Here is a 12,026-nt window from a genome sequence, read left to right on the forward strand (position 1 = left end):
CCTTGGCTTCCATCATTTTACAAACCCAGCACACCTTGAATGAAGAGGAGGCAAGATCCCCTTGAAAAAGGATCTCTATCCAGGCATGCTGGCTCCTGCTTTTACTCCCAGCATTTGGGAGGCAGAGGCAAGTGGATCTCTATGAAATCAGGGAGTCAACGTGGTCTACATAGCAAGTTCCAGATCAGTTGAGGCTACAGGGATACCCTGTCTCAAAACAAAAAATGAAAACAAATAAGTATCTCAGTCTAATAACAAATTCTATACTGTTAATCTTTCTTCCAACTTTCTCATAGCTTTGTGTCATTTTAACTGTATACTGTGGCAAAGGAACTATTCAGACCTGGCTCTGAAGGGACAATATGGTCCATCAGTCAGAGTAGTAGCTTATGTAAGTCATGTGATCAGTGGAGTTTTAGCTGAAGACTACTTCACAGTGGACATAATGGATTACTCCATACCTTTCTTGTGGTTATTTCCCCAACTTCAGGATACATAATTGAAATATAAGAAGAAAACACATTCCTTCCTTGACCTGTACACTGAGATGGGAAAGACTAACTAGATGCCACTAGAATTATCTCTTCCTCAGAAAATAGTGAGCCAAAAGTGAAACCCTATTCCTAGGATTGCAGAGATTAGTGCTATCCTAAATGACTTAAAAGTTACTCTGATAGTGATTCTTACCACATTACCATTCAAATTGTCCCCTTAAGAATATACAGAAGACAACTGGCTCTTGGAGAGAGAATGACAGTGGATTATCATTAGTTGAAACAGGTATTGACTTCAGTTCCAGCTGCTATACTTTGATGTGGCTTCCTTGCTTAAACAAATTAATGTGTCCCTCTATCCTGCTTCTCCTGATGCTGTGATAAAATACTTTGACAAAAGAAACTTAAGAGGAAAGGACTGATTCTGGCTCACAGCTCAAGGGCACAGTCCATCATGGAGAGTAAGTCAAGAAAGCAGGAGCTTGATGCAGCTGGTCACATTGCAACTACAGCCAGGAAGCAGAGAATAATTGTTGCATGCTGATGCTCAGGTCCCTTTCTCCATTTCTACAGTCCAGGATTCCACCCAGGGAATGATATTCTACATAGTGAGCAGGCCCTCCCACCTCAATTAAGATAATCAAGATGATCCCCCATAGGCATGCCTAGAGGCCCTTATCCCAAGTGATTCCAGATTCTGTCAAGTTGACAACACTAACCATCCTTGTACCTGGTACATAGCTACTGATTTGGTAAGTGTATACTCTACTTCTGTGTCAATAAACGATAGCCAGAACACTTTTCATCTTCTTGGTTCTGTTTTTCTGGACAAATACTGAGTGTGTGAAAATTATTATAAATTCAATGATATACTGCACAAATAATTAATATGCAAGACTTTATTATAAGTTTTGTACACCTTTGAAATTTTCTCTTGAGATAAGTGAAACAACAAAGCTGAATACTGGAATTGTGTTTGTCTATCACTGACAAAGGATGATTTGATCAATCAGGAATATTTTCCATGTATTAAAGAATATTTTCTTAGTTTGTATAAATTAAATTCTACACTTTTAATGAGTTATAGAAGATATAAAATATTATACATATTTAAATCATAACACTTTGTAAGCTTTTGGAAAACTTTTGTCCAGCAGACTTACTGCTATGAATTTCCTCCTAATAATGTTTAGCAGCAGCCCCAAATTTTTGATACATTGTTCATTCAGCTCAAATTAATTTTAATTGATTTAATTAATTTAAGTTTCTCCTTTGACACATGGATTTTTAAGAAGAGTGTAAGGTTCCAACTATTTGGGTTCATTAAAGATTTATGACATTTATAACTTCTTTATGGTAAGAAAACATATACCTTGTTTAATACAAACCTTTTATAGCCTAGAATGCATTTGTAAATGTTCCATGGGAACTTTCAAAAACTGTATGCTATGCTTTAGTTGAATGGAGCATCCTATAAATGTCAGTTAGGTCAAGATGACTGATGGTGTTGTTAGAGATTGTTATGACTTCTAGATGCATTAAGACCTTTATCATCATGAAATGAACTTCTTTACCCCTGGTTATGTCCATGTTCTGAAATCTACTTTATATTATATTAATATACTCATTCTACCTTCCTTTTGATTAATATTAGTATGGTACATCTCAACTATCCCCATATTTTTAGCCAATTCTATTTTTATTTTTTAAGTAACTTTACTGTAAGCAGCATAAAGTCAGGTCTTCTTTTTATAGCTAATCTGAAAATGGTTATCAGTGGAATTACTTTGCATGTGGTTACTAAGATTATTGAGTTTGTGTCTGTCCTCTTCATACTTTTTCTATTTGTCTTAGCTATTCTTTGTTGCCTTTTCCATTTTTCTGTTTCCTTTGAATGAAATATTTTTCATAATTTCTATTTATCTTTTGTTACTTCATTTTCTCTATTTGTTATTTTTTGTTTAATTTATGGCTTATAGTATGTATTTTAACTCACCACACTCTGTCTTGTATTGAAATTTTACCCCTTCATGTGCACCATGTAAAATACATTATACTTGCCTTTTTCCAATGACAGTCTTTTTTAATATTAATGCCACATGTTTTACTTAAATATACTACAGCTCTATAATGCATTGTTGGAGTTTTGCTTAAAAATTCATTAAATTTGAAGAGACTTAGATAGAAAAACTACTTATGTATATAGAGTATTAGTTACTTTTCCCCTTGCTGTAAAAAAAAAACAAAAGGATATTTTCTATTCTGCATTCTGCTATGAGGATTTCAATTACAGATTAAATGTCTTTTGTGATGTTGTCCCTTGGTTTTGTGATGCCCATTTTCATTTGTTTCTGTGTGTAATTTAAAGTAGATTTATTGCTATGTGTTGATGTTTTGTTCTTGGTACATAATTGCCATTGATTTCCTTAGTACCTTTCATCTAAAATCCTCAACATGAGACTTTTGTTTTTAATGTGTCCACTTAACTTATGTCTTATAGCTGTTATACAGATGTGTGATTCACATATGGCGTATGCACAAAGTATCCACTTAATGCATGTAGTTAGTGTCTTTTAGTATATTCTTAGATCTGTGCAGCAATAAAAAGTAGTACAAATGGAACAAAACATGAAATAATGTGGCGTTACTATTTCACATTACAGTTATACCTTAATAAATAATCAGTCTCACCCTTAGCATTAGTTTTAATAAGCCAAGAGTGGACCCAAATCCTGACACTTTGTTCTTTCAGCCGCTTATGGAATTGGGTTCCTGAGCCAGGCTTCACCCATATTTTTATTCCATCTGTATTTCCATCATGAATTGCAGAACTACAAGTTGGATAATCTTGCCCTTTGATCTCTAGGCCTGAAATATCTTATACAAAATATGGGGCACTGTTCTCAATTCTGGATGCTTCCAATGAGGATTTGAATATGAATACATTGCTTCCAGCACTTAGATATGCTAACTCAAGCATACCCACATTCATTCACTATCTTAAAGCAGGGTCCAGAGGGATCAAGGTCAGTTTTCCTGGTCACAAGAGCACATGGCTCAGTGAGCTTACATTATAGTTTTTACATAATGTAAAAATTACATTACATGTAGTTTTTTGGTGCAAGATTCAGTAAAGCTCATTAGTCCATATTCTGTTCATACTTTATGTCATTCATACAAAATAATGTTAAACATTTTAGCTATCAAATAAATGAAAATCACAACTGCATTGAGACTTCACAGCATCCTAGTCAGAATGGCCAGCATCAAGAGAATAAACAAGTATTAATAAGAGTTGTGGGAAAAGGATCCCTTAGACACTGCTTTAGAAGAGCAAATTTCTAAAACTACTGTGGAAATCAGTATAAAAGGTACTCAAAAATCTAAAACTACATTTTAGAATAATCTATGTAAACCATTCGTGTGTATATATCCAAAGGAATGAAACTTGGCATATAGTAAAGATACTTTCATGCTGTGTTTATTGTGATTTTATTCACAATAGTGAAGTTATAAAATCATCCTAAGATCATAGCAAGAAATGAATGCATAAAGAAAATATGGTAGAGATATACACTGGAGTATTATCTAGCCCTAAAGATGAATGAAATCACTTTGTTTTCAAGGAAATGTTTGGAAATGGAAATCACATTAGTGAAACAAACCAGACTCACAAAAACAAATTTGACAAGTAATCTAGTACATGCCAAGCCTAGACTTTAACAAAGAGATGTGAATATAGATGAGAACCAGGGGGAAGGGAGAGAGGGGTCAAGAAATAACAATAGGTGTGATTGTAAAATGTGTGCTATATGAAAGCATGAAAATGTCACAATGAAACCCATTGTTTTAAACAATTATTTTATTCTGTGAAAATATATTCAAAAATCACTACAGGTAATTTTAGAACATTTTCTTCAACTCAAAAAACGACATACCCTTTACCTATTTCTTGCCAACCCCTGTCTTCCTTATTCCCAAGCAAATAGTAATCTACTTTTTAGCCCTATAGAACTGCCTATTCTAAAACATTTCATCAAAATGAAGAAATATATTGTGTGATCTTTGTGTGATCTTTCACTTAGCGTGTTGTTTTCAAAATTAATCCGTGTTGTTACATACATATGTACATAATTTCTTCTGTAGTCAAGTAATTTTTCATGTTATGGATATGCCACATTTTGTTTATATTTTCATCGGTTGATGGACATGTGGGTCATTTATAATATTTAGTTATTACAAAAATACTGTGAACAGTTGTGTAATAGATTTTGCATAGAAGTATGATTTTATCTCTCTTGGGAATATGCGCAAAAGTAGATTTTCTAGATCATATGATAACTCTATTAAGAAACTAGCAGTCTATTTTCCCAGGTGGATACTCGATTTTATATTACTGATAGCAGTGTATGAGGACTCTTATTTCTCCACATTCTCAACAACACCTGTTATTTTCTTTTTTATTACAGTCATCTTAGTGTATGTGAAGTAGCTTTAATTAGTGCTATGATTTCCATTTGCCTAAAGATAAATGATGCAAGCCATTATTCTATCTTCTATGGAGAAATTAAGAATTCAAGTTCTCTGCCCATTTTTTCAAAATTTATTTTTTATTCTTTGACAGTCTCATACATGTATACAATGAGGTTTAGTACTGTTCACCCCTTACTCCCATGTCTCATCACCCCTCAGGCTCCCACTGAAGCCTTTTTGCTTCCCAAGCTCCTCCTCATATTTTCATGCCTTTTTGTTTATGTATAACCCACTGAACTTAATCAGGATTGCCTAAGCTGCCTGCTCTTGCAGAGGACCCAGTTTCGGTTCCCAATACCCAGATGGCAGTTACCAACCATTCATAGCTTGAGTTCCAGTGGAACCAACACCTCTTCTGTCCTCCATCGGCATTATACAACATGAAAGTACTTACATACATGCAGGCAAAACACTCATACGCATAGAATAAAAATAAATAAATAAAGTTTTTTTAAGTATCTTTCTACTTTATCACTTTCTAATGAGAATTTTAATGTAAGATGAAACTTGTAAGTAGGTTTTTAAATATGCAAGGTATTGTTAACTCTATGCCTGGTGTTGCATACTAGATTTTAGGATCCATTCATTTTATGTATCTCAGACATTGTAGCCTACTACAGTCTGCCTACTCCCCCACCTTAGTCCTCAGCATCCATCTCTTTAACATGTTTCAGTCAGTTTGACTAGTTTAGATTCCTTGTATTAGTACATGTATTTGTCCTTCTGCATATTACCGACATCATTTAGTGTAATATCCTTCAAGTTCATCTTGCTTACACATAAGTAAGTTCCTTTCATTTTTAGCCTGAATACTAAGTTGTATATATCGCCTTTTCTTTATTCATTTCTCTTTCAATGGACAGTAAATAGTCTTCATGTTTAGGGTATTATCAATAATGCTGAAATGAATGTGGGAGTACATTCATGTCTCCACAATCCTGTTTCAACTCCTGATAGACCATATTGTCCTGTTGCTTAGTATGTCTAGCAATTTCTTTGAAGCTAAGTATTTTAAGTAATAAAATGTGATACCCAAAAAGCTGGAGAGACGGCTCAGCAGTTAAGAGCACTGGCTGCTCTTGCAGAGGACCTAGGCTTGATTCCCAGCACCCACATGGTGGGTACCAACTGTCTGTAATTCCAGCTCCAGGGGATCTGACACCCTCTTCTGACCTCTGTGGGCATTGTGCAATACAAGTACACTTTAATACATGCAGCAGTACACTCATACACAAAATTTTAAAAATAATAGTAAATAACTTTTTAAATGGGATATCCAGTGTTACTTGCTGTTATAATTTGTTGTTTGTTTGTTGCTATTGTTTATTTCATGAATTTTCAGGCTAGCTCCATAATGCCAGTATTCTTTATCATTTGTCATTTATAGCTACAAATGTCTTCTCAGTTACCCCACTGGACAAAGGTTAAGCAGAGATTTCTTTAAATGTCTTGAATTAATAATTCTTCTGTAAATAAATCTTTTAAAAAATCATCCTCAGGCCAGCCAGAGCTACTCTGTCTCAAAGAACAAAATCAAACAAACGAAAAATTACATCCATGTCTTTTGAAAGTTTCCTCCTGGGGCTAGTGAGATGGCTCAGTGGTTAAGGTTACTGGTTGCTCTTGCAGAGGTCTTGCAGCAGAGTCTGAGTGGCTCTAAATATGTTTTAGAGCAAGCCTTCAAAGCAAACAGTTAACATTTATGTATTAACTTTCATTTCCTGCTTGTGTAGCCTTGTGGTCATTCTTACATGAGCCAGTAAGGCTTTCTCAGGCTATTTTTGGGCAAACATAGAATGATGCATATGTGCATCACCTTTTAGAATCCCAGGAAAATTTCAAATCTCTTCAGTCTTCTGTACATATCTTATTACCATACAGTCCTTTTAGTTTTTTGTCATCCTCTTCTTTTCCCATACTGATAATATTTCCTCAGGGAATTCAACGATTGCCATTGATATTTTTTGGCCTTTTTTTTTTTTTTGAAACAGGGTCTTCCTGTAGCCCCAGCTGGCCTGGAACTCACTATGTAGACCAGGTTGACCTTAAACTAACAGAGATCTGCCTGCCTCTGCCTTCTGAGTGCTAGGAATAAAGGCGCCCAGCACCATGCCTGGCTGCCATTGATATTTTTTAGTGCTTGACAGAAAAAAAAAATGTTTTTGGAATATTGTTCAAAATTAATTCTTCGAAAGAGTGATCAAACTATTTTATATATGTATGTGAAAATGTCCTGATAAAATCGATTATTTTGAACAAATAATATATACTAACAATCAAAATTCTGCATGTGAATAAAATATTTTATTAGGCTCACTGAAAAGTATAGTTAACAACAAAAATTACATTTTTATAGTAATCAAACAAATCTTATAAATTAATTCTTGGCTTTGTGGGTCTAGCAGAAAGTACTGATCCAATGCAAATGTACATATTTAGTTACCGAGCATACATACTGAGATAGCTTTGCATATATATACATATATATATATATATATATTCACTGTACCTGTGTTTAAAATATAAAAATATATTTGGGCTGAGGCTGGTGGCACAGGCTTGTAATCTAAGCTCTTCAGGAGGCTGAGATAGGAGCTTGCAAGGTCAAGGTCTGCTTGAGCTACAGAATGAGTTCAAAGCCTGGGCAATTGAGTGAGACCGTGTCCCAAAGTAAAATGAAAAGAGGGTTGAGGACGTAGCTCAATAGTAAAGCAACTGACTAGCACGAACAAGACGCTGGGTTCTGTCCACCAAACCGTGATTTTAAAAAATGCTGGTACTCTTACATTGCAAAAATGAATTATCTATACAAGTATATGTCTTTTGATAAAATTTATTTCACATTTGACTAATTTTTATGCCCTAGTCATAAGCTGATACAGAATAGAAGCTTAGCATTTTCCTAAATGCCATAGTTTTTTAACAGACAACTTAGCAATAAGATTTTGCTAATTCAAAATTCTCTGGAGGAAGGATTAAAATGAAGACAAGTCGTGGAAATGAGGAGCTTTCCTAGGCTCATTCCAGGTAGAAGAATTAGTCACAATTGTCTGGACTGGGTCTTTGGAGAGATCAAAACCCATCATGTTCTCTCCAGTGCCTCCAAAGATGCTGAACTTTTCTGTTATTGTATTTGTAGAACTGCAGCTTTTCAAACCAACCATGAATCTGGAGAGTGAGTTATGGGATTAGGGAATGAAAAACTGTCACTTTTTTAATCTTCCTATCAAGATTTAGCTATTTTTCTTAAATGTTTCTTGGAGTGTTACAAAATTTTGCTTTGTTTTCAGATTCCTTCAAAAGATTTTTAACAATTTCTTGACAATTTTCTTAGAGTTTTTACTGCTTTGGGGGAAGGTCAGATTTGGGAGGCTTGTTATATACCATTATTCCATAAATGAGTCCCATATGCTGAGTACTGTCACATTCTTATAATCTTAGTTTGACACAAAGGTTAGATACTTGGAAAACTATTTTCAAATGAGCCAGATGTGGTGGTGCACATTTTTAATCCCAGCACTTGGGATGCAGAGGCAGGCAGAGCTCCAGAGATCGAGTCCAGCCTGGTCAGCATAGTGAAATCCAGGCCAGTTGAGGGTACAGGAAGACTCTGTCTCAAAAAATTCAAATGACACCAGAGACTGATTTATTTGGGGCTAGTTTCAGCCACTACTAAAGCAAGACATCAATCAACTCAATGTCCAATATTCATTCATTTCCAATCTGACCAGTGGTGATAGGATCTACTCCTTGTTCTGATTGAGCACCACATAATACTCCTTCTAATCTCTAAGCTGGTTTTTTTTTTTCCTTCAGTCTTGAGTTGTGTCCTCACATGCATGTAGTGGTCAATGCTCTCATTAACACCTATAGAGAATCCTATACAGATATCCTGGGTTTGCTTTTCCCAACTCTTTCATGCCAATAATCTATCCTATAATCTTTCTAGGTGCTTTCGTTTCCACTTCATCCCTCTGTCTTTTCATCACAGAGAGGACACTAGGCCCTGCCTCAGTTCCTTTTCCGAGAGCCCAGGACTAGAAATTCTCAAGTGGCAAGTTTGGAAAATTACAGAATTTTCCTCACTGCTTTCTATCTCTCAGTAGCCGCTGTCTTTCACTGATATCCAGAGTCTTGAAAATTCACTGCTATGTGTTTTAACTCATTCTTTTTTGTCTATTTCAAGTAAAAGGGTAGATTTACTTCTTGTTATTTCATTTGGACCAGAAGCATAAATCTCTTCTATGACACACTCTTAAATTTAATCTGCATTGTTAACATTCCATCACTTCTTCAATTCTAGACGATCAACCAAATAATAAATCAAGCTCTGATTTGAAGTATTTGCCAAATCACAATGTATAAAAGAACCCCAAATATCCTTCACCACGACCAATTTTAAGCTACCAAAATATGTAATATTTCTACAGCAGAGATATGATAAAAAAATAACTTTGGGTGGAGATAAATAACAGTAATATATACTGAAAAGAAATAGGAACTGATTTAAGGTACTTTTTTAACATATTTAAGTATAAGTTGATACAATTAAATTCAATATTGAAAAAAATCAGCTTTACAAATTTAGAACCCAACTATTTAGCCATCTGTTTTTGCACAACTGCCTCTATGCCTAGCAATTCAAATCACTGCAGAAGTTACTATAAGCCAATACACACAGAACAGAATTCATGTATCCCTGCTCCCTCCACACCAGGGTGTTGAATGATCTTAACAAACACGCAAAACAAGAAGTTAACTACCTTTCTCTCTAGAAAAAAAATCCAAACTAAAATTTTGGGATTAAAAGTGGATTAATACTGATCTTGGTGTCATTTTGATTTTCAAGAATTGCCTTAAAAATGGCACGTTATTTCCCGTGAGCAGTTATACTTTAAACCTTTTATTCAGCTAATAACTTTGTAGATACCAAGCAGCTAAATAAGAACAAAGCCTTGTATTATTAGCTCATCACTTCTATGCTTGGAAGAGATAATGGAGACAGATATAGAAAAGTTCAAAAAGAAAAGTAGAAATGTTCCAATTAAAAATATCTTTTACATTTTATTTCAGAAAGTCAGTTCTGGAATATTCACATACAGTAATATCCTGGAGAATACAAGACTATTACTGTATGCTCTATCTTGGCCTGACTACCCACTAGTAGGGAAGTTTGCATGAGCTTCTCAGCATCTATCTTACCTATCTTCTTGATAATATTCCAATTTTATGGAGAAAATTTGAAGGAATAAAAGAATAGCAAGGCTACCATAAGCTTTCTAAGTTTAAGATACCTTTATAAGAATAACTGAGCTAAAATATTAAAAAGTGAAGGTTCTTGGGGCTGGAGAGATGGTTCAGCAGTTAAGAGCACTGACTACTCTTGCAGAGGACCTGGGTTTGAGTCATAGTGCTGGAAGGTGTTACCAGAAATGAAAAGTAATCATCAATCTTACCCAGCTATGAATCCTGTGCCCTACAATAACAACTGGCCTGGCAAGATAAGCCCAGTAGTGCAATAGTGGCACAAATGTCACAGAAGTAACAAAATACTTTCTAATTGGCTATAAGGCCCACTTCACAAGATGGAGTCCACACTCAGCACTGTTTTCAGAGTAAAGAACCTGTAGCTAGACAGGTATCGAGACATAGGAGAGAAACTACTACAATTATTATGCTAAGTAGATGTAATATTAAACTGACTCCTAAGGACTTCTCATTATACCCATATATTATCGCATGTCTCAACTTTCACCAGAGAAACTTCTTCTTGAAGCAGATGGTGATTAACACAGGGACCCAGTGGTGAATATACAGAGAATAAGAGACTGTGGAGTGCTCATCCCTGAATGGACCACCTGTATTGCACCCTCTCTTCCCAAGGTCCAGGGATTATTGTAGAACTGTAGGGGCCAAAGATATATGGATATAAGGAAACTATTTTCTGGACACAACAGGGAAGTTGCACATATGAACCCGCAGTGCTTGTGACAGCATCAATAACACCAGTACAAGCCAGAAAAAAATCCCAGCAGGGAGGGGTGAGTTTAACACAAAGTCCCATCCCTAACTAAAGAACTATTGACAATTGATAACTGCTGGGAGAAGAGTCAGTTTGCATTATGGAAATGCTGGTTAGGTTCACCACACTCTAAGGGATTACTTGTAAGCATGATTATCAGGGAAAACAAATTAGACTCAATAACTACAAAAAAGTGAAGGCAGAGACAGTAGTGGAAGTGGATCTGAGAGGAGACAGGAAAAGAAGTCTGAATATGATCAAAATACATTGTATAAAATTTTCGAAGAATCAATAAAAATATTTTTAAAGAAAATTTATTTCTAGTTGGTACAAAAATATAAATATGGAAGAGCCTTTGAGATGGCTCAGTGGGTAAAAGTGTATACTGCAATTCTGATGCCCTAAACTTAATCACTACGACCCTTGTGTTGGAAGGAATCAGCTGCCATGAATTATCTTCTGACTGACACACATGTTACCATGACACACATCACATAAGCACTCTAAAATATAATTTTTATGTTAGTATATGAGTGTATTCTTTGCATGTGTGTAAGTGCATCCATCTCGTGCAATGCCCACGGAGGTCAGAAGGTGTTGGATTCCCCTGGAATTGAAGTTACAGATGTTTTGTAGCCTTCATGTGGGTGCTGGGAATCAAACTGGTCATTTGCAAGAGGAGCCAGAGTTCTTAACTGCGGAGTCATCTATCCAGCCCCCTGTAATATTTTTTAATCATATGGAAGTATAGAAGGCCTTAGATAGTCAAAGCTGTCCTGAGCAAAAGGAACAATGCTAGAATTATCACCATACCTCATATCAAGTTATACAACAGAAACACAGTAACTGAAACAGCATGATATTGGCATAAAAACAGACATATAGATTTATGGAATATAATAGAGGATCCAGATTTAAGCCCATGCACCTTCAGGATTGAGATTATTTTACAAAGATACCAAATACATACATATATA

At 35.3% G+C, this 12,026-nt stretch overlaps 1 protein-coding gene across 1 annotated transcript in view; it reads left to right on the forward strand.

Annotated features, from left to right (window-relative positions):
- Trpc5 (transient receptor potential cation channel subfamily C member 5) overlaps positions 1 to 12,026 on the forward strand; it is a 284,600-nt gene that overhangs the window by 99,220 nt on the left and 173,354 nt on the right. The window lies entirely within an intron of this gene.

This window comes from Nannospalax galili, unplaced genomic scaffold (genome assembly GCF_000622305.1).
Source record: "Nannospalax galili isolate Female #2095 unplaced genomic scaffold, S.galili_v1.0 scaffold641, whole genome shotgun sequence".
NCBI classification, from domain to species: domain Eukaryota; kingdom Metazoa; phylum Chordata; class Mammalia; order Rodentia; family Spalacidae; genus Nannospalax; species Nannospalax galili.